General features: G+C 43.5%; 1 protein-coding gene across 1 annotated transcript in view; it reads right to left on the minus strand.

Annotated features, from left to right (window-relative positions):
* Window positions 1-23,869, minus strand: part of rbfox3a (RNA binding fox-1 homolog 3a) — a 1,494,706-nt gene extending 1,470,837 nt beyond the window's left edge. Inside the window, exon 1 of the mRNA XM_080208868.1 lies at window positions 23,806-23,869. The gene's annotated coding sequence lies outside the window, so the exon portion shown is untranslated. The remainder of the gene's footprint in view (window positions 1-23,805) is intronic.
* Window positions 23,870-24,282: the final 413 nt, after the last annotated feature.

Consider the following 24,282-nt stretch of genomic DNA (forward strand, 5'->3'; position numbering starts at 1 on the left):
ATTTCACATGTAAATTCATGTTTTGAACAAAAGATCATTTCATCCAGCAAAGCCTATTCTTGAATAAGAAGCCAACAAGTTGCTGATAGTGCCAGAGATTGTCAGAGAATACAACAGAGTATAGATAGATTGGAGACTTGGGCACAGAAATGGCAGATGGAGTTTAATCCGGACAAATGCAAGGTGGTGCATTTTGGAGGATCAAATTAAGGTGTGAATTACACTGTAAATGGCAGAACCCTTAGGGGCATTAACATACAGAGAAACCTGGGTGTGCAAGCCCACAGTTCCCTAGAAGTGGCAACACAGGCAGCCAAGGTGATTAAGAAAGCATATGGCATGTTTACCTTCATCGGCCGGGGGCATTGAGTACAAGAGTTGGGAAATCATGTTGCAGCTATATAAACCTTAGTTAGGATGCATTTAGAGTATTGCAGTTCTGATCAGCGTACTACAAGAAGTTTTGGAGAGAGTGCAAAGAAGGTTCATCAGGATGTTGCCGGGTCTTGAGGGCATTGACTAGGAGGAGAAGTTGAATAATCTAGGGCTGTTTTCACTGGAAAGACTGCGGGGAGACTTAATAAAGGCCTACAAAATTATGAGAGGCAGACAGGGTGGATAGTCAGAGCCTTTTTCCCAGGGTTTAAGTGTCAATTACAAGGGGACACAGGTTCAAGGTGAGAGGGGAAAAATTTAAGGGAGACACACAGGGAATGTTTGTCATGCAGAGAGTGGTCCGTGCCTGGAATGTGCTGCCAGAAGAGTTGGTGGAAGCAGGCACATTAGCAACACTTAAAAGGCATCTGGATGGGTACATGAATAGAAAGGGAATAGAAGGATATGGTCTGAGTAAGGAGAGAAGGTTTTTTTAGTTTAGTTACAGCATCTAGATTGGCACAGTCTTGGAGGGCCGAAGGGCCTGCTGTATTTTTCATGTAAATTCCAAGATAAACCCAAAATAACACATAGTGGGAGTGACTACGGAGAAACAGTAAAAAGTGATAGGAAAAGGCCCAAGTAAAATCCAGGATTGTGCAGCTCAGCTGATGAAAGACTTCAACACCAACACAGCAACCTCCCTGGAGATGAACAAATAATAAGGGCAGCCAGTGACTGGTAAGATAAACAGCACAGGAAAAGACAACCTTGAACCAGGATGAGAAATGGCCACCACTTTGCCCCTACCAGAATCCTTTCAAAATATAGAAGACCCCAGAAGAGCCGAGCCAAGTCAATTGCAACATTGGTAAAAGCATTTTACCCTCCAGTGCCACAATGCCTCAAGTCTGACGAGTAAACAGAACAAAGACCAAGTTAGCATTTTGTTATAAACTGTTAGGAGCATAGCAGATGACATGCTGGCCAGACTGGGGTTGAATGAATACATGGCCTCCTACGAGGCTGCCTTTGACTCACACTTCAGAATTCATAAAAATATTGTCATTGAGAGGGCAAAATTTAATCAACACAGTCAAAAATAGGGTGAAGGAATTGACTCGTTCGTTAATGACTTGTACTGCTTGGCCGAAGATTGTGAATATGGAACACTAAAAGATGAATTGATGTTTTATATGAGAATTTCTCTGACTTTTTATAATCTAGAGAAGATGTAATTTTAAGCAAAGCTAGACCAGGCAAGTAAGGCTCAGAGGCAGAGTATGGCTCTCATCAATGATACAGGGGCAATTTCCCAAGAACAGCCAGTCAATTTGTGGTTTGTAAAACCAGAATTATAGCAAGGCAGCAATCAGGGAAATGCCCTAAAAAGGCACCAACTGCCATTTTCTAATGCTCCCGCCACGGCAGGTAGGGATGAACAGCCACCTGAATTATGCAGTGCCATTGTTCCGACACATTAGGCCATTTTAAAGTGGTTTGCCATTCTCGCAATCTGCACTCACCAGGCAGAAGGAGATACCTGTCAAAGGAACCATCGTTCAAGAAATTCAAGTTGACTCAGAGTGCCGTGAATCAACTCACATAAATAAAACCTCAACCCCACAAACACAGGACGACGGCGTAGATATTTCATTTCTTTTTGAGGCGAGGCTAGATGCAGTGGGAGACAGGTGCACCACGAATAAAGATGACAGGATGCAAAATGACATTCTAGACCTTAATTTGCTCTTTCAGGAAAGAGTGGAAGAGGATGATAACCAATTAAGATGTCACTGATATCGATGATTTGTTGCAGAAGGAGATCCTGAACCTTGCTTTATTTTTTTGAAGACAGCATACATTCTGATGAGGATCTAGAGATGTGCAGACCCACTGAGGATTAAACTCACACTGAAGAGAGTGTGGAAGCTGAACCATTACCAGTAGAAAAAATAATTCCTACAGTATTAGCAGGACAGTCATCATTTTTGTTTGGCATATTCTTTGTGCTTCCTTTTGTTGATCAGATTCATTCATGACTGAAATATTACATAATACGTCATTCACTGCACCAGTGGAAGTTTGTAAACCCTCTACAGTGCAAGTCTTCACAACAGCTGAACAAAGCTTCATTCTTTCAAGCAAGAGCAGCCAGAATTTCAACCTTTCCCCAGAGTAACAAAAAGGGAACCAAAAAAAGAAAAATCTGTGTTCATCAATGTCATACTGCAGACCAGAAGCAGAAATCTCTGTCTGAGAAAATCAGTGCCTTCCAAAGAAAAGATTTTGGAGAACATAGTTCCTACACATTCTCAAAAAGAGTCCAAGACACAGCCAGAGATTAATGCCATTGATTGTGAGGGGGTGTTGTAGGAAATTGTGTGTACAACAGTGTAGTATAAAGAGTAGGGAGAAGATGTAAAGGGTTAAATGTAATGATTGCTACTTAGCGTGTACATAAGGAGCTATATCCCAGTGATGTCACTCTCTGAGAGGTGATGAGTGTGAAGCATCTCACAAAGTAACTGCAGCTATGCCCCAGTCTTATTTAACCTTCATAAGAAGTTAGCAAGGAAACAAATATTTCCAACAAAAAATTGTGGACAATTTAACAGCTTTCTGGATGGAGGCGGAAACTCCACAAATATCCCCATTCTTAGAGCTGGTGGAGCCCAGCACATCAATGCAAAAAATTTGAGGGGCAATTCTCCCAAAAAAATTCTAAGTATTGAATTTGCGAAAAAACTGGAGTAAATCGCTTTGTTTTTTTTCAGCAGGAGTTTCAAAATGAATCTCCCACATTCTGTGCACTGCGGACAGCTCAGTATGAATTACACTGAAAATCAGAGGGCCGGCATATAATGCTGAGCCGGCCACTGTGCATGCACTGATCTGTCAGCGCTGAGATTGGCACACGCACAGTAACCCTACACTAACAGCCTCCCAATCGCGACCAGCTCGATTGCTGGTCAGCCCCATGATTCCACATTGTCAGCCATGCTTCCGTGCAACAGCCCAAATGCTGGCCCTCCAAATATGCCCGGACCAGCCTTGACTCCCTCCCCCCACCCCCGATCTCCGATTCCCCCCCGACCCAACAGCTGCCAGCAGCCCTGACCCCACCCCTCCGCAGGCTGCCCCTCCCCAACTCCGATGGTCAGCCTTGATCGCTGGCCTCCCTCCCCCGTCACTGAATCCAAAGTGCAGAGTGGTAGTGGGACCACCCACCACACCCGCACTGATCATGCCCCACAGGCTCCACCCCTATCAGGCCCTGCCGGTGGCATTTAAATCCAATTTAAATTAGAATCTGCATATATTAGGCAGCTCTCTGCTGATTCCTGGCACGGAGCAGACGATGCTAGGATCCTGATGCTGGGAAGCGCGTGGAATCATAGAGTCCGTACATAGAGTCCGTACATAGAGTCCGTACACTACAGAAGAAGGCCATTCGGCCCGTCGAGTCTGCACCGAACACAATCCCACCCAGACCCCATTCCCCCAACCCTTCACATTTACCCCGCTAATCCCCCTGACACTAATGGACAACCTAGCACGGCCAATCAACCTAACCCGCACACCCTTGGACCATGGGAGGAAACCGGAGCAATACTCTAGATCAATGGAGGCCATGGCGCCCAGCGCGGAGCCTGTGAAATGGCCTCTGCTACAAAAGCAGCACAGCGGGCTGGGAGAATCACCCTCATGGTTGAAGAATTTGAACAGTTTTCATCCCGAAATGCTGAGTGAATGATCCATCTCAGCCTCCCCCAGAGATTCCCAACATCACAGATGCCAGTCTTCAGCCAATTTTATTCATGTTATATCAAGAAATGGCTTTAGGCACAAGATACTGCAAAAGCTGTGGGCCTGGACAATATTCCAGCAATAGTACTGAAGACTTGTGCTCCAGAACTTGCGTGCTTTTAACCAAGCTGTTCCAGTACAGCTGCAACATTGGTATCTATCCCGCAATGTGGAAAATCATTCAGGTAATGTCCTGTACATAAAAAGCAGGACAAATCTAACACAGCCAATTAGCACCCATCAGTCTACTTGTGATCATCAGTAAAGTGATGGAAGGAGTCATCGACAGTGCTATAACCTTAGCAATAACCTGCTTACTGAGTTTGGATTCCACGAGTATCACTCAGCTCCTCACCTCATTACAGTCTTGGTTCACACATGGGCAGAAGAGCTGAATTCCAGGAATGGTATGGAAGTGACAGCCCTTGACATCAAGGCAGCATGTGGTGTCACAGTGCCCTCACAAAATTGGATTCAATAGGAATCAGACAGGAAGCTTTCTGCTGGTTGGAGTCATACCTGGCACAAAGGAAGATGGTTGCGGTGGTTTGAATTCAATTGTCTCAGTTCCAGGAAATGGCTGCACGAGTTCCTCAGGGTGGTGTCCGAGGTCCAACCATCTTCAGTTGCTTCGTCAATTACCTTCCTTCCATCATAAGGTCAGAAGTGGGGATGCTCTCCAATGACTGCACAATGTTCAGCACCATTCATGACTCCTCAGGTACTGAAACAGTTCATGTCCAAATATAGCAAGACCTGTACAGTAGCCAGACTTGGGCTGGCATGTGGTGGATAGCATTAGTGCCACACAAGTGCCTGGCAGTGATCATCTCCAACAAGTAGAATTTAACCATCACCTCTTGACATTAATTTGCATTGCTATTGTCTAATCCCCTCCTACCATTATGCCGGACGTTACCATTGACCAGAAAATGAACTGGACTAGCCATATAAATATTGTGGCTACAAGACCAGGCCAGAGGCTAGGAATGCTGCAGCGAGTAACTCATTTCCTGACTCCTCAAAGCCTGTCCATCATCAACAATGCACAATTCAGGAACGTGATGGAATACTCTCCACTTGTCTGGATGAGTGCAGCTCCAAAAACACTCATAAAGCCTGATATGATCCTGGACAAAGTAGCCGGCTTGATTGCTATTCCATCCATAAACATTCAATCCCTCCACCACCAATGAACAGTGGCAGCAAGATGCACTACAGGAACTCACCAAGGCTCCTTAGGCTGCACCCTCCAAACCCACAACTACTACCATCTAGAAAGACAAAGACAGCAAACACATAGGAATACCACCACCTGGAGGTTCTCCTCCAAGTTGCTCACCATCCTGATTTGGAAATAAGTCATCGTTCCTTCAATGGATCAAAATCCTGGAACTCTTCCTAACAGCATGGTGAGTGTACTGCAGCTATTCAAGAAGGAAGCTCACAACTACCTTATCAAGAGCTAGCGACGTACACATCCTATAAATGATTTTTGTAAAACCCACTGGCTCCAGCAAGATCACTTCTACAGTAAGAAACCACCAAACCCGAGATAAACCCAAAAAGCCAGAACAGCTATCATTAATTGTTGCAAAACTCACCTGGTTCACTAATGCCTTTTAGGGAAGGAAATCTGCCATCCTTACCTAATCTGGCCTACATGTGACTCCAGACCCACAATGATGTGGCCTAGCAAGCCACTTAGTTCAATAGTAATTAAGGTTGAGCAAAAAATGCTGGCCAAGTGTCAGTCACACCCACATCCATGAAAGAGTGAAGAAAACAAAGGTATTTCAATAGAGTCCAAATAAGGTTTCGGACAGAAAGAAAAAATGTGATGTTGAGTCATAGACAGATGGTTATTGGGTTTATAAAAGTTCAAAAGCAAGAGGTTGGGATGAGTCTCAGCTAGACAATAGAAAGACCTTACAGAAACAAATGGGTGGAAAATCCTGAAGGCATTAAGAGCTACACACAAAAGTAAAAACACAAAAATAGTGATGGGGAGGCGGGGGTGGGGGGGGCAATGATGGTGTAAGTGGAAGTAAAGAAACAAGGCTAAAAAGGTCTAAAATGAAAAGCAAGATGTTGGAAACACAACGTGGGCATGTTAGACCTATAGGAAGATAAAAAAGATTACAGAAACCACCACCACCAACCCCCCTTCCCACCCCCAGTCCCCTGACTCCACCGCCCCACCAGAACCACTGCCAGCCATCAGAACCATGTTCTGATGAAGGGTCCACATCCAGTAACTAACCACACCCTTCCTAATTTTCACTTCCCATTGTTTACAATAGAAACGACCATCAGTCAAGGTCATTTTACCTATCCCTGGCTTTCTATTTTGCTCCACCTGCTCCCCGTCTTCCATGGTATCAAATCCAACACACTTCTCCCTCCCTTTGATTCTGAGGAAGAGTCATACGCCCTCGAAACATGAACTCTCTTCACAGATAATGCCAGACCAGCTGAGTTTTTCCAGCACTTCCTGTTTTTATTTCAAGATTTCCAGCATCTGCAGTATTTTGCTTCAATTGTGTTATTGTACAATGAAGTTTGTTTACTTATTATTCACCAATATACATCCCACCTTTCTTGGTAGACAAACAGTTGGAAAGAAGCACCGGTCGAGCGAGGCCATAAAATCCCACCCGAGGCCAATGGAGATTTCCGTTCTGCAAGCCTCGCCCACCCTGATTCCGGGATGGGTGAGGCAGTAAAATTCCGGCCAAGGAGTTTAAAATTTATTTATTAATGTCACAAGTATGCTTACCTTCATACTGCAGTGAAGTTACTGTGAAAATCCCCTTGCTGCCACAGTCCAGGTTCAGGTACACTGAGGGAGAATTTAGCATGGCCAGTGCACCTAACCATAACGTCTTTTGGACTGTGGGAAGAAACTGGGGCACGCAGACACAGGAATAACATGCAGACTCACACAGACAAGTGGGGAATTGAACCTGAATCCTGGCACTGTGAAGCAGCAGTGCTGACCACTATTCTACCATGCCGCTGGTCTGTTACTGCCAATCTTCTGTCCAGAAAATTGAATTCGACCCCACTCTTCCTGCAGCTAAGTCTGCCTTGAGCTCAGGTGAAAGATGAAGAGATCTGGTGAGACACAACAGTCTCAGTCACATTTGTTGATGGAATGCAGATGTTTGGTGGTGTCCGCCAGTAGGTGAGAAAACAGGCTACCAACAAGGGTGGGAAATAAATAAAATAATGGCAGGATTCAAAAATGTTCCTGCCATCAAGTAATATCAAGGATTATTGAAAACAAATCAAAATAATTTGTCAGAAGTTGAAATGTAGGTGACATACACACTAGGGCAATTCCTGTCTGTAATATTCTATTATTTCAGACATATCAAAGTTTATTTTTGTACGTAGGGGATTATCATCCACTGTTTGGAAGCCAATAGTTTTTCTTCTGTTCAAAAATGGGAATTAACTGTTCAGCAGCAAGTAATTCACACATAAAATTAATTTCTCGTGTTGCAATAACTAATGCACGACCTTTACAAATTAGATCTGGTGTGTAATTTGTTTACATTTACAGATGTTGGTTTCAGATAAATCTTGGTTACGGATCAGAAGGATTAGTTATTGTACATGCCTTCCAACCCAAGGTATTCCGATCGTGTTTATCTTGAGTAGAGACAGCATAATGCTCCACTCATTTAGATTATAGTGTTTTGTTCTCGAGATTTACTGCATAGCCGTCGCTGCTAAATGTGGTGTCAGCTGTCTTGTACCAGAACATAAAGTTTTATTATGAAGGAGAAAGCAGAATTGTACTGCGTGGAATGTATATTTGTCCAATGTGCTGAACACATCTAATCTATTGGATGGGATAAAATGAAACGGATAGGAGCAGTCATTTCTGCAGGGCTTCCCGTCAGCTCCCAACATAACTACAGTGGGAGATGAGTCGAAAAGCAGAGAAGAGATGAACAGCCAGTTATGTTGACCGTAAACCTTCGTGCTCGCTCACGGCTGGGATTCTCCAGTGCTGCTGAACATGAATGGAGTTTTGACCGGAACTCCATATTCTCCCTTCTCACTTACACGAGAGCAGGCACGGACAAGGTCGGCAATTCATAGAATTCCTACAGTGCAGAAAGAGGCCATTTAGCCCAGCAAGCCTGCACCGACAACAATTCCATCAAGGCTCTATCCCTATAACCCCACATATTTACCCTGCTAACCCTCCTCACCCCTGACACTTAGTGGCAATTTAGCATGGCCAACCCACCTAATCTGCTTGGAGTGTGGGAGGAAACCAGAGCACCCGGAGGAAACCCACACAGATACAGTGAGAACATGCAAATTCCAACCAAAGCCAGAATTAAACTCGGGTCCCTGAGAGGCAGCAGTGCCACCCGTTAATTAGAATCCCGCCCATAATTTCTCTGGGGCTTCTGCCCACCTCTCCCACTAAAATCCTAACATGAAACTGGGGAATCAGGAAGGAAATTCTCCATTGTACCAACAATCTCTGTTTATAATTATTGTAGCTAACTGGTTTTGAGTGAAGGAAAAGGTGGTTGATCAACTGTTGTTTACTCACAAACACATTCTCAGTGTTGGAACTTCAGTAGCAAAGGTTCACTCTGTCACTTGAATGTGTGAGTCTTGTAACAAGAACATTTTCTAAACATTTTTCCTCAAGGCAGTGCATCTCAGGATTTCCCCAGTCAAGAAGAGTTTGTGCTAATTTCCTGCTGAAAATGCAATGGACGCTTAGGAGAATTCCTGCCAAAAATACAGGCAAGTGTGTCTTTAAATAATTCGAACTATTTCTTCAGAACAGATAAGCTTAAGCGTACACATAGGGGATGAGATTAACCCATCACACCTGGCAGGAATTAGGCAGCTTGTCAATTAAAACTACCTCCAATTCTTGACCAAGATCTTCCCAACCCATTCCCTCCTGCCTTTAATTGATCCTTTTTTTGTAAATGTGACTGAGGCATCTGTTTGACCTTCAGAAAGCTGACATGCTCCCCCCCACCTTGATTTGATTTGATTTATTGTTGTCACATGTATTGAGATACAGTGAAAAGTATTGTTTCTTGCTCTCTCTCTATAGACAAAACATACCGTTCATAGAGTCCTTAGGGGAGAAAGAAAGGAGAGGGTGCGGAATATAGTGTTACATTCACCAGATGGGGTGTCAGGATAGATCAGTTTAATGTACGGGAGTTGCATTCAAAAGTCTGATGGCAGCGGGGAAGAAGCTGTTCTGGAGTCGGTTGGTGTTCTCAGGCTTTTGTATCTTTTTCCTGACAGAAGGAGGTGGGAGAGAGAATGTCCAGCTTGATTAAGCTGGCTGCTTTTCTGAGGCAGCGGGAATTGTAGACAGAGTCAACGGATGGGAGGTTTGTTGTAGAAAGGGCCAACTATCTCCCATTTCTCCATCACAACTGGAACATGGTTGGAACTTTGATAGGAAACCCAGAAGCAATCTAGTTCCACTTTATTTTTCAGTCCCCCAGCCAAAGGTTCCTTTTGTATCTTGGCTTAGAATATATGTACACCAAGATGTAAAAAGAATTGGGAAATAAAACTCTGAACTATCATAACAATGGCATCTGGAGAGGTTTCTCCAGCAGCTGATTGAACACTTACAAATAACAAAGGACAGAATAGTTTAGACCATATTACATTGTGGCCCGATATACTCAAAGCAAATAATCGCTGTACACTCACAGCTGTGATTGTTCTCCAGAAGATGTTCCCAGTTTTCTAATATAGGATGTAAAGAATTTAGCACATTTATCTCATACTAACCCTGGCAGCAAAATTGAATAACTCAAAGCAGACAACACTCGCTCATGTCAAAGGTAATGTGCATGTTCCTCTGATGAACACAAATAGCCTTACCATTATTTTTCACACAAAATCCAAGCCAAACTATGCAAAGTGTCTTTCAAGTAGAGACAACAATGTTTTACAATTTTCCTTTTGTTGGGGTGCTGTTACCACACAGGCTTGCACAATCAGGCAAAAGATTAGAATTTACATAATGCCAATGACAAAGGACTATAGCAATGGAACTGCGAAAGCTGATACCTTGTTGAACTGTGTTGTCTCTGTTTGCCTGGTGTAGCGTACAATGTCGCTTACCTCCCTTGTGTAAGAGCTCACATCACACAATAAATAAACTTTCAAGGTATTCTGTATATTTTCTTTTACATGGTGGGTGGGATTTTCCACCCCCCACCTCCGACATGTTTTGCAGTAGTGGAAGCAGTCCACCATTGGCTGGCACCAGGATCTTCCAGCCCCACCACCATCAGTGGGATTTCCCTCAAGGGGTGCTGTTGACATGACCAGAAGATCCCACTGACAGGAACGGCCGGAAAATCCTGCCCTGTATTTCTGTTGGCATCTTACCCATGCGCATGTGTGTGTGGCGGTGCTAAATAAATGAACATATTTCACTTCCAGCTACTAATATCAGCATTAATCTCTCCTGGTCAGGCATATCATCAGTCACATGGGAATTAAAGTGGCTTCTTCTGCACCCAAATCATCTGCCTTAATTTTCACATATGGAAAGCATACTTTTGATACCAACATGATATTTCTACTTCCACAGCTAGGATTGGAAAAGAGTGCTTCATTGGTGACTTTCTCTTTCCACGTGATGCCATGTGGCACAGACATGGAGATGGAATTTATTGAGGCTCTGGTAGGTGGAAGCTTTTAGGCTTCATGGAGGCAGCAATAAGCTGAAGATGTAGGTCTTATGAATAAGCATGTTGGCCCTGTGGGTCGGTTTATTGTTTTATCCATGACTGTCGGCCAGAATTATTGATGCCCTTCATCAAGAGATAAAGGGGGTCTACAACTGGAGATCAAAGGAATTTGCTGACTGCTAAGAGGGTGCCCAAAGCACCAATTCAAAGATGCTGTTGGACGAGACAAGAAAGCCCTCAACATCAATCACGACCTGTGAGAAACTCTGACGATCGATGCAAATGCCAACACCAGCTATTGACAAAAAATATGATCTCAGTAGACAACAGCCTTGCAAACAAGGCATCAGCAGAGACCATCCTTCACCACTAACAAATTCATGTGTAACACTTAGAACCATAGAAAGGTTATAGCACAGAAAGAGGTAATGTGGCCCATCTTGTCCATGCTGTCCTAATGACACTCAGGTGCCCTTTCTAATCCCACCTTCCTGCACCAAGCCCATAACCCTGTAGTTTACAACACTTAAAGTGCAGATCCAGGTAATTTTTAAAAGAGTTTAGGGTCTCTGCCTCCACCACCGATATGGACAGTGAATTTCAGACACCCACCACCCTTTATGTGAAAAGTTCTGCCTCACGTCCCTTCTACACCTATTGCCACTTATCTTGAATCCATGTCCCTTGGTTCTAAAATTCTCCAAGGGAAACAATTTTATCCAGTCCATTCTATCTCTTCCCCTCATAATTTTGTACACCTCCATCAAGTTACACCTCAGCTTTCTTTGTTCCAAGGGAAATAATCCCAACCAATCCAATCTCTCTTCATAGCTATATTTTCCTAGCCCCTGTGACAGACTTTGCCTTTCCTGAATCAGCTTATTCAGCCATCAAAGGAAGTGAAGCAGGTAAGCTTCTCTGACCTCACCAGATTCTGAGGCTGCCTTCCCATTATCTCTCTCAGATGGAAGGACATCCACCAGCAATACAGTCTGTCTGAGAAACAGTACCGATGGATGCCAAGTTATACAAGTTAGAAATCCGAACAGAGAACAGAACCATCCATTCCATCATGATACACGTGCTTCCACTTTTTAGTTGACACCAATTTCCCTTTCCCCACACCCCTGAGTATTCTTTTTGAATTAATTTCTTTTTAAACCATCTGATTCAATAATGTCCTGTCGGGAAGGAAATCTGGCCTGGCCTGTATGTGACTCTAAATCCATAGCAATGTCGTTGACTATAAATTTCTTCCCCATATGGCCTCGCAAGCTAATCTGTTGTGCCAAACTGCTGTGTAATGATTCAAGAAGAATAAAACCAGAAGGATTACCCATCATCAACCACTGGACATGATGAAGGCACGCAAGGCCCAATCAGTCCTGTAAAGTTTCATCACTAACATCTGGGGCCTTGCGCCAAAGCTCAGTGAGCTATCTCACAAATGGTTCAAGCAACAGCCATATTCACAGTATCATACATTTCAACCAATATCACAGACTCCTTTTCACCATTTTGGACATGTACTGTTCCACTGGCAGAACAAGCCCACCAGTGGTGGCAGTGCATTGGTACATGGATTCCGTTACCCTTGAAGCCTTCAACATGGACTCTAGGCCCCATGAAGTCTCATGGCATCAGGTCAAACCTGGGCAAGGTAACCTCCTGTTGATTACGAGCTACATCCCTCCCTCCCTCAGCATATCAGTCAGTCCTCCTCCATCTTGAGCATCATCTGGAAGAAACACTCAGTATAGCAATGTTACTGAATATACTCTGGGTGAAGAATCTTAACACCCATCATCAAAAGTGGATTGGTAACAGCACAACCAACCAAGCTAGCCTGAATCCTGGAGGATATGACTGCCAAACTGGGCCAGCAACAGGCAGTGTGGGAACCAGCAAGAAGGAAAAACCCTCACTGATCTATCTGACACAGATGCCTCTGTCCATGACAGTATCGTTAGGATTGGCAAGCACATTTTCCTTTGTGCAGACCAATTCACACTAAGGGCATCATCCATTGTGTTCCGTGGCACTTCCAAATAGATCCACCAGCTCAGGACTGGACATCCAAGAGGCTCTGTGGGCCATCAGCAGCAGCAGAATTGTATTCCTCCACGATCTATAACCCCATCATGGCCCAGTATATCACTCATTCTACCAGCACTATCAAGCCAGGGGATTATACTGGAACACCTGGGATGGCACAATGCACAGTGGTTAGCATTGCTGCCTCACAACACCAGGGACCAGGGTTTGATTCCCGACTTGGGTCACTGTCTGTGTGGAGTTTGCCTGTTCTCCCTGCGTCTGCATACATTTCCTCTGGGTGCTCCGGTTTCCTCCCACAGTCCAAAGATATGTGAGTTAGGTGGATTAGCCATACTAAATTGTCCCTTAGTGGTGTGGGAATAGCTAGGGTAAATGCATGGAGTTATGAGGATAGGGCCTGGGGGGGATTGTGGTTGGTGTAGACACAATGGGCTGAATGACCTCCCGCTGTACTGTACGATTCTATGATCTCTATAATCAATCCTAGTTCAATGAGGAGTGTAGGAAAGGAAGCCAGGAACAGCACCACATATCACTGAAAACAAGGTGCCAATCTACTGAAGCTACAACACAGGACTAGATGCATGATGATCAGTGAAAGTAGCATGTTGCAGACATAGCTGAAGCTGATCCCACAATTTCTGCAATCTTGCTATAGCCAGTCATGAATGGTGGAGACAATTAAAAAGCTAATAGAGGAGGAGGCTCCACAAATATTCCCATCCTCAAATGAAGTGAACCAAGAACACCAGTGCAATAGACAAAGTTGAAGAAGTTGCAAATATGTTCAGTTAGAAATGCCAAATGGATAACCCATCCTCCTCCCAACGATTTTGCCATCACAGATATCAATCTTCCACCAATCAGACTCACACCACATGGTATCAACAGCTAAAAACATTGAATATAGCTATGGCTATTGGCTCTGAATACATAACAGATGTAGTGCTGAGGACTTGTGCTTCAGAACGAGCTGAACCCTTAGCCGAGTTTTTCCAGGACAACATAAGGGTTTCCTAACAATGTGGATTAGCCCAAGTCATCAGGACAAATCTGGTCTTGCCAATTACAGCCCCACACATAAAAGCTCCATCATCAGCAAAGTGATGCAAGATGTTATCAGGAATGTTATGAAACAGCACTCAATGATTAGTAACCTGCTAGCTGATGCTCATTTTGGATTCTCTCAGGAACACTCAATTCCTGTGATAGCCTTTGCCAAACATGGACTAAAGTGGTATCCCAGAGGTGAAGTGAGAGCAACTGCCCTCGACGTGAATGTACCAGTTGACCAAGGGTAGAGTCACACCTAGCACAAAGGAAGATGATTATGGTTGTTGGAGGCCAATCATCTCAGTCCCAGGAATTCAATTCAGGTCCAAATATCCTTGGTCCATCCACCTTCAGCTGCTTCATCAATGACTCTCCCTCAAAGATGAGGTCTGAGTGCGATGTTTGCTGATGATTGCACTGTGTTCAATTCCATTCATAATGTCACAGATAATAAAGTAGCCCTTGCTTGCATGCAACAGGACCTGAACAACATTTAAGTTTGGATTGATAAGTGGCATGTATAATGTGTGGCACAGAATTACCAGGTAATGACCACCTCCAGCAAGGGTGAGTCTAACCATCTCATTTGACATACAGAGCACTACCATCTACATCCTAGGGACAATGTTGACTGGAAACATAACTGGACCAGCCGCATAAATGTTCTGGCTGCGAAAGCAGGTCAGAGGCTTTATTTCTGTGGCGAGTAACTTATCTCTTGATCCCTCAAAGTCTTTACACTATCAACAAGACACAAGTCAAAAGCATTATGAAATAGTCTCAACTTGTGTGGATGAGTGAAGCTACAATAACTCATGGGCCAAAATGTTCCGGCTATTCCAGCCAGTGAGATATTCCGGTTTTGCCGATAACGACCTTCCCACTGCGGGTTCCCCAGCGGAAACAGAAGATCCCACCACTGGCCAGTGGTGGGCCTCCTCCCCCACTGCTAAACATGCCACGGAACAGGTGGAAAAAAAGTCCCACCCAAGAAGTCTACTTGAATGATATCCTAGCCACTACCTTAAACATTCACTTGCTCCAATACCAGTACACAATGGAAGTAGCATGGTACCATCTTCAAGATACACTGCACAAGGTTCCTTTGACTGCACCGTCCAAACTCATGACCTCTAACAGTTAGAAGGCCAAGGGCAGCAGGCACCTAGGAAAACTATCGCCTGTAAGTTGCACTCCTAGGCAGAGATCATTCTGAATTGCAAAAGGCAGCACGGTTGCACAGTGGTTAGCACAGCTGCCTCAGTACCAGGGACCCAGGTTCGATTCCCGGCTTGGGTCACTGTCTGTGTGCAGTTTGCATGTTCTCCCTGTGTTTGCATGGGTTTGCTTCAGTTTCCTCCCAGTCAGAACGACATGCTGGTTCAGTGCATTGACCTGAACTGGTGTCAAGTGTGGCGACTAGAGGAACTTCAAAGTAACTTCATTGCAGCGTTAATGTAAGCCTGACTCGTCACCAATAAATAAACTTATTATTGTCATCGGATCAAAATTCTGGAACTCCCTATCCAATATCACTGGGAGTGCAGCCACATCCCTCATCCTGCAGGTCACCACAACCTTCTCAAGGACAATTAGGGATGGGCAATAAATACTGCCCTTGCCAGCAGTGCCATATCCCTTGAATGAACAGAAAACAATATTGTAATTGGTATCTTGGATACCCACGCTGTATCAATACATTCCATATTTTAAGAACCTTTAATCTTCTCTGCTCCATCGAATAAAGCCCTGGTTTCTTGAGACACTTGGCATAACTTTATGTTCTCCTTGCTTTTATTATCCTAATAAATCTACGTTGCACTTTTCCATGGTTTGACAATTATTTCGAGATGTGATTTTGAAAATTGCACAGTTTTCAAATTGTGATTAAACCAATGTTATACGAATTCACAATTATCTCCCCATTTGTATCATAGCCCTAAATAAAACACACCCACAGTGCCAATTCATCTTGTTATGATTTTTCTGCATCTACATTCCTGTTGCTCCATATATGTATTTGGATTCTGTGTTATTTTTCCTAAACTGTACATCTTCACACACATCTATATTGAAATATATTTGCCATAAATCTGTCTGTGACCTAAATGTGGCTTTATGTTCCATACAGTTTCCCACTTTTCCTCCTCACAGTTTGCCATGTTATTTAATCCAGCATCTATTGGCAAATTGCTGGCAGTTCTTTTTTTTTGCTGCAAGCCTATGCCATTGGCAAATGGATTGTGATTGACGAAACAGGTTTCATGTAATCCCCTTAACTGTTGACAGGAAGATGAGACTTTTATTCTATTTGGCTGGGCTTGCATTCAAATTGAAATCTTAAAAAAATACTTGAGTGATGTGCTCGCCCATTGCATCACCCAGTCACTCTTGTTTGTAGGTCGAGAATACTTAATACGCTTGCCGCGACCGTCCTGCAAATTGGAAACAAATAATGAAATTTGTTGAGATGAAGAAGAAGCCCGAAGTTATATTGCGTGAACGTACAGCAAGACAGTGAAGCTTTGCTACCCATAGGCTTTGAGAAACTGCTTTGCTCAGTTGGAGTCCAAAGATCAAAGGGACCCGATCTTTCTGTTCCTTCACAGTTTTAATTAGAATGAAGCTGTTCTCATCGCTTTATCTGCTCCAATCGTTGAATTGCTTCACAGAGTCAAAGAGTTGCTAGAACAGAATCAAAACTTTGTTTCATCTGATGCTTCAGCAGAATAGTTTGTAAGGCACCAATTACTCACTCCTTTGTGAAATAAAACTAACCAGCGCATTTATATTTAAAGAACAGCTATCAGCTCTTCAGTTCAGTCAACTATCAGTTTAATGAAGAGCGCAGGAGGGCATGCCAGGAGCCGCACTGGACACACTTAAAAATGAGGTGTCAACATGGCGAAGTTACAACACAGGACGACTTGTGTGTCAATGAGAGTAGACAGCAAGTGATAGACAGAGTTACATGATCCTACAACTGGCAAAGCAGCCCTAACAAATAGTCAAATGTTGGCTCTGTTCCCTCTCCATGGATGCTGTCAGACCTGCTGAGATTTTCCGGCATTTTCTGTTTCAGATCAGCTCTAAGCTCTGGAGTTCTGCCACATCCAGTCATGAATGTTGATGTACAATTAAACAATAGTGCAAAAGAGATGGTGAAGCATTTACAACCACCTTCAGCCAGAAGAGCCAAGTGGATGACCCATCTCAGCCTTCTCCTGAGATCCCACCATGACATATGTCATTCTTCAGCCAATTCTATTCTGATCCACGTGATATCATGAAACAGCATACTGCAAAGGCTATGGACACTGACAATATTCCGGCAATAGTACCAATGACTTGTACTCCAGTACAGTACAGCCAAGCCCATAGCCAAGCTGTTCTTAGTACAGCTGCAACACAGGCAATGACCCAACAGTACAGAAAATTGTCCAGGTATGTTTTATAAATAAAAAGCCGGACAATTCCAACCCAGCCAATTATCAGTCCATCAGTCTACGTTCAATCATCAGCTAAGTGATGGAAGGTTCATTTTCAGCGCTATCAAATGGCACTTACTCAGAAATAACCTGCTCACTGATGCTCAGTTTGGATTCTACCAGTGCCACTCAGTTCCTGATATCATTACACCCTTGGACAGCTCATGGACAAGAGCTAAACAAAAGAGTTGAGGTGACAGTAACTGCCCTTGATATCAAGGCAGCATTTGACTGAGTGTGGCATGAACCAATCCTAGCAAAACTGGAGTCAATGGGAATCAGTGAGAAATGTCGGGGGCGATTCTCCCAATCCAGCCACTCTAATTTTTTAGTGCATCGGGCCAGGAGAATCACATGTCGGCCGATTCACGGGATTCCCACGAGCGCTTGCTTCTCCCAGGTCTGAATTTCCGGCAGCATTTGTGCAGGGCCCGAAATCGGCTGGGAGGTGGGGCTCTCATTTAAATAGTATTTAATCTACTATTTAAACGCTATATGAGGGATCGGGACTGAATTCTCCGGGCCCTCTAACATCTCCCAACCCACCAGGAGTATTTCACTCCAGCAGGGTTCAGATTAATTCCCCACTTTCAGGTAACTAGCAGAGTGACCCCGCTGGTCAGTCTCAGAGGTATGTGGAGGGGTAGGTTCAGCCAGGAGGGGTTCTGCCTCCCAGAGAGGTGGTCAGCCAGGGGGTGGCGGATCGTCACTGCTGTGTGGGGTGCTGGGACAAGGAAGGGGTTTGGGACTGACCTGGGAATGGTCAGGGGGGCTGTCATTGGGCTGGAGGGGGGTGTTGAGGGAGCAGTACTGCGGGGGTCCCAGGCTGATCAGCAATTGAGCTGGCTAACAAAGAGGGAGGCTGACAGTTCAGGGTCACTGCGCATACGCAGAGGCCCTGAACTGTCAGCCTCCCAGGTGGGAATAAATCTCACCTCCTGAAATTTTATGATATTCACACTGGTGGCCTCTGCATTGCACAGGGTGTGGGAGATTCTAGTTTGAACTCCCAAACTCCCACTAAGAAAACCAACATGATTTACTCTAGTTTTCCAGCGAATTTGACACTTAGAACTTTTTTGAGAGAATCCCAGCCATCATACCTAGCACAAAGGATAATGGCTGTGGTTGTTGGAGGCCAATCATCTCAGTCCCAGGACAACACTGCAGGAATTCCTCAGGGTAGTGGCCTAGGCCCAACCATCTTCAGCTGCTTCATCAATGACATTTTGTCCTTCATAAGGTCAAAAGTGGGGAGATTCGCTGATAATTGCACAATGTCCAATACCATTCACAAGTCCTCAAAAAGTGAAACATTCCATGTCTGTAAAAAGATCTGGGCAACATTTTGTTTGGACTGATACGTGGCAAGTAACATTGTGCCACATAAATGCCAGGCAATGACCATCTCCAACAAGAGAGAATAAAACCCATCTCCCCTTGACATTCAATGGCATTTCAATCACTGAATCCCCCACTATCAACATCCTATGGGGGTTACCATTTACCAGAAACTGAACTGGACCAGCCATATAAATATTGTAGCTACAGAGTCTGGAGTCCAGCAGCAGTGGCTCATTTCCTGATACCTCAGTGCCTACAAGGCACAAGTAATGAGTATAATGGAATGCTCTCCACTTGCCTGGATGTGTGCAGCTCACACTCAAGAAGTTCAACACCATCCAGGACAAAGCAAACCATTTAATTGGCACACCATCCACAAACTTCAACCATCACTCCCTCCACCACTGATGGACAGTGGCAGCAGTGTGTACAATCTATAAGATGCACTGCACCAAGATCCTTTTACAGCACTTCGAAACCCATGAACTTAACTCCCAAAAAGGACAAGGGCAGGAGATGCATGGGAATACCAGCATTTGCAAGTAGCCCTCTAAGCTGCATACCATACTGAGATGGAAATATATCACCGTTCCTCCACTGTTGCTGGGTCAAATCCCTTCCTAACAGCTCAGTGGGTATACCTATGCCACATGGATTGCAGCAATTTAAGAAGGGGGAGTGGGTCACCACTACCTTCATAAGGGTGACTGGGGGTAAGCAATAAATGCTGGTCTAGCCATTGACACCCACATCCTGTGAAAGATTTTTTAAAAAGCTGATATTTGGGAAGCTTGAATACATTTGGTAAATAAAAGTCGTTTGCAAAAGGATCATTTTTACTCCCATAGAAACTCTATATTGCAGAAGGAGACCATTCGACCCATTAAGTCTGCAGCAACAACAATCCCACCCAAGCCTGTTCCCCATAACCCCACATATTTACCCCATTAATCCCTCTAACCTACGCATCCCAGGAAACTAAGGGGCAATTTAGCATGGCCAATCAACCTAACCCACACATCTCTGGACGTGGGAGGAAACTGGAGCACCCAGAGGAAACCCATGCAGACATTGGGAGAATGCGCAAACTCCACACAAATAGTGACCCAAGCTGGGAATCAACCCAGATCCCTGGAGCTGTGAGGCAGCATGCTAACCACTGTGCCACCATGCTCCCCAGAGTATTCTGTGATGGAAACATAACTTTGTGTTGTGGATAGTGTGGAAGGATGTTGCAGGTTATAGAGGGACATAGATAAGCTGCAGAGCTGGGCTGAGAGCAATTGGAGTTTAATGCGGAAAAATGTGAAGCGATTCAGTTTGGAAGGAGTAACAGGAATACAGAGTACTGGGCTAATGGTAAGTTACTTGGTAGTGTGGTTGAGCAGAGAGATCTCAGTGTCCATGTGCATAGATCCCTGAAAGTTGGCACCCAGGTTGATAGGGTTGTTAAGAAGGCATATAGTGTGTTAGCTTTTATTGGTAGAAGGATTGAGTTTAGGAGCCATGAGATCATGTTGCAGCTGTACAAACCTCTGGTGCGGCTGCACTTGGAGTATTGCGTACAGTTCTGGTCGCCGCATTATAGGAAGGATGTGGAAGCATTGGAAAGGGTGCAGAGGAGATTTTACTACGATGTTGCCCGGTATGGTCGGAAGGTCTTATGAGGAAAAGCTGAGGGACTTGAGGCTGTTTTCATTAGAGAAAAGAAGGTTAAGAGATGACTTAATAGAGGCATATAAGATAATCAGAGGATTCGATAGGGTGGACAGCGTGAACCTTTTTCTTTGGATGAAGATGGCTTGCATGAGGGGACATAGCTTTAAATTGAGGGTGATAGATATAGGACGGATGTCAGAGGTAGGTTCTTTACTCAGAGAGTAGTAAGAACGTGGAATGCCTTTCCTGCAACAGTAGTGGATTCGCCAACATTAAGGGCATTTAAATGATCATTGGATAAACATATGGATGACATTGGAATAGTGTAGGTTAGATGGACTTTAGATTTGTTTCACAGGTCGGCACAACATCGAGAGCTGAAGGGCCTGTACTGCACTGTAATGTTTTATGTTCTATCTTCTTTGTATGGGGAACGTAGAACTGGATATATAAAGAGTATTTGAGAAGCTAGTCAAAAAGTATTTGCTTATGATTTTGTGGGTATCATAATGTAGTTTCACCATGCTGGAGCATTATAGTTAGTAGCACAATTCATGCTGCACAAAATAAAATCAAAGTGACAAACAAATGTCACAGAAACAGAAATGTTTATGTGTTTTAGCAGAAACTTGAGCAAAAGAAAACACTTTTCAGAGTTAGTGCAAGTTGCTGACCGCATCCACAACAGAGTCGCTGGTCAAGTATTGATTTGAACAGATGAAAATTAAGGGAAATAATAAGTAAAGAAGAAAATCAATGCTTTATATTTCAAAAAGAATTCTATTCCTGGCTGCCCTCCAATAATGGAAACTCTGTAAACTTGACATTATCCAAAATTCTTAATATCTATGTCTTAACCTGTTTCATGTCCCATTCACCTATCACTCCTGTGCTGCTGACTTACCACGGCTCCTGCGGTCAAGCAATTATCTGATCTAACGCTTGAAAATAGTTTGAGTAAGGTACCAGAAAGCTATCAGAAACTATAAAACTGTGGGCGTAATCTGCAGAGATTGTGCCACTAGCGGGAAATCTCACCTGCCAACAGTGCACGTCGGACAATCGTTCACAGTTCACCACAGGTTTCCAATGCTTGTTACTGGCAGGCAAAGTTCTCACTGATAGTAAATTAACTCTCCCCGCTCCCCGCGCCCCCATTTCCAGAATCCATCATATACAGAAAAGCCTGTTGACCCACATATCAATGTATAGTCCCATAGTCAACTTATCCTTCCCCTCACACCCATACAGTGAGGAGGGTGCAGTGAGCTACTGCATACCCCTAATCAAACTCAATTTTTGCACGAGAACTTATGGGAATTTTCAACAGGTCATCTCAGCCTAAGTGCATTTACACTCTTAATATATAAATGAGATCCCATTCAGTTCATATCAGATCAAGATGTTGCAAAGTAAATGTGATCTTTTACTTGTTGCATGCCCAGATTGAGGTCATGCAATGGGCAGTATTAATTCATGAATCTGCCGCATCCATTAAGGATTTCCTCCTCACAAATAAAATGCCACATTTGTCTGAAATATTTGTAATGGTACATAAGACATCTTCTGTTGTGACCCACATCAATGCTAATGTCAAGAGACTACTTATACTGAATTCGGTCATAGCAAATAATTGTGCAACATTTGAACATGGCCAAATACAACAACAAATGCAGATTCATGTCTAAAGTACAAAGAAAACATCTGGCTCTATCTTATCCTCTTCCTAAATTTTCATCCCAATTCCTCCTTCATCTTCTCACCCTTTCTCCTCTTTATTTATCCCTCGTTCCTCCGCACAATAATCATTTCAGCGTCCATTCCCTTTTGTTTTAATCATTGCATATCTCTCTCACATTACACATCTGAGCTGCTTTTGCTGCCACTGGCTGTTAGCATGGTTTGAAATACGACATTATTATCTGTTATCAGCTTTTGATTCCTGCCTCTAATCATTACTACCAGAAACTGTTCAAACTCAAGATAATTAGCACAGAATCCAGCAGCTCCACCAGCCACAGATGCATGTTAAAGAGATCTTCGGCTGCACTGTCGTTTCTGTCAGAGCTGCCTCCTGGGGCTCGGCAGCAGAGAGAAAAAAAAGATTCCTACACAATTTCTTTAGATATCAGTCTCTCCATGGGCCAATTCAGCCCACGCACAATCCCACATCAAACAGCTTTTGGATAAATCAGTCTTCCCCTGGCTAGCTGGAATTTTTTTAACTAAGCTGGTTGTGTGCGTGCATGTGTGTGTGTGTGTATGAGTGTGTGTGTGTGTGTGTCTGTTTTCTCTCTACCTTCGAACAAGGCTGTTGGCTAGAATTTACAATTCCCTGCTGGTGCTACGCTTGTGATGATTATTTTTCTTAACATCCGTTCTGTTCCGACTGTAGTAAACATGGCTAGGTTTATAACGCTGGTTATATTTAAGCCGCTTTCCAACCATTCCAAAAGGTAAAAAGGAAGAAAGCATTTGCTTCCAGCTGACACTCTCTTTCCTATCTAGGACAGTCGTTCACCTTTGAAGTTTTCAGTATGATAATACAGAAATAAAATGCAGATACACAGTTCACACTCTACCAACCATAAACATAATATTGTGCAAAATGCAACCATTTATCATCAGAGGCAACTCCTTGCGAAATATAGAAATCTGGAAACCATTTATTTGTGTGTGGAACTTATGTTGGAGCCCAAATTTGTTTCCGATACTCTAAGTACATATATTTAATGCATATTAGTATTCATGTGACACCAAATGTGACCTGCATATATAAGATATCATTGTAAACAAGCATTTTCATCCATTCTAAACTTTTAAGTATTACAATCTCTCCACCATAAATGATTACACACTGGGCAGAAAGAATGGGGTGGAAAAGGAGAGTGGCAGAGGGAATGAGAACGTTTTCCACTGAGGTTCCAACTTCTGGTAAATGCATAGTTGTGCATTAACAGTTCCCTTTGTGCTAAGTGTTTAAAAGCTGCCTTAATGCACAGCAGGCAAAGGCAATTAAGCCATGTTCAGTAACATCAGAAAATGTGCAGTTATTTGTAATGAAAAGCCTGCATGAAAGAATACAAATGATTCAGTTCTGTAACCTTACAAAATGTTAAATGAAACAACTGATGAGCAGTATGGAAGAAACACTTCATAGCAGCATGCAGTTTAACATTGCAAATGCTGCCTTTATTGTGCTTTTCTCATTGCAGTTAAAAGGTAAATTATCTATGTTAATGAAATTAGCACACATACAAGGATGAAAACGGAATAATACTTAGATTTGTTGGATCAGTACTCACGCTAATATGTAACTTTACCCTTGTACTGAGTGAACTATTTTTGAAGATCACATACATCTGTCCTCTTTGGCATGAATTTTAGTTAATTTTCATAATCTGTCTTGCAGCGCAGAGGAAATACAGAGTTGTGCATCTAGGTGAACTGGTAAAAGTAAAAGCCATAAATTTCCGCTCTTCCACTGATCCTGTTAAGGAGTATTTGACCTCAGCTTGACTGTCTCATCATCCTTCCTTTAGCCCCTGTGGCTGCTAGTGCCGGCTCTTGGAGACAGAGCAGGAGCCAGATTGGATCTGTGTGTCCTCTGACACTTACAAGCTTTACAAACCACCCCTAACAATCTGAGAAAGAAAAGAAAATGAGTAGCCAAGTCCAAGCCCATAATCACTCCATTGCATTCTCTCTGTGTCTCTTTCCCTCTTCATCCACTTCTGCATTCCATCAGTAAAAGTCTTAGATTCCATCACAATTATCTCTTC

This window comes from Carcharhinus amblyrhynchos, chromosome 21 (genome assembly GCF_965287045.1).
Source record: "Carcharhinus amblyrhynchos chromosome 21, sCarAmb.v2.hapA, whole genome shotgun sequence".
NCBI lineage: Eukaryota > Metazoa > Chordata > Chondrichthyes > Carcharhiniformes > Carcharhinidae > Carcharhinus > Carcharhinus amblyrhynchos.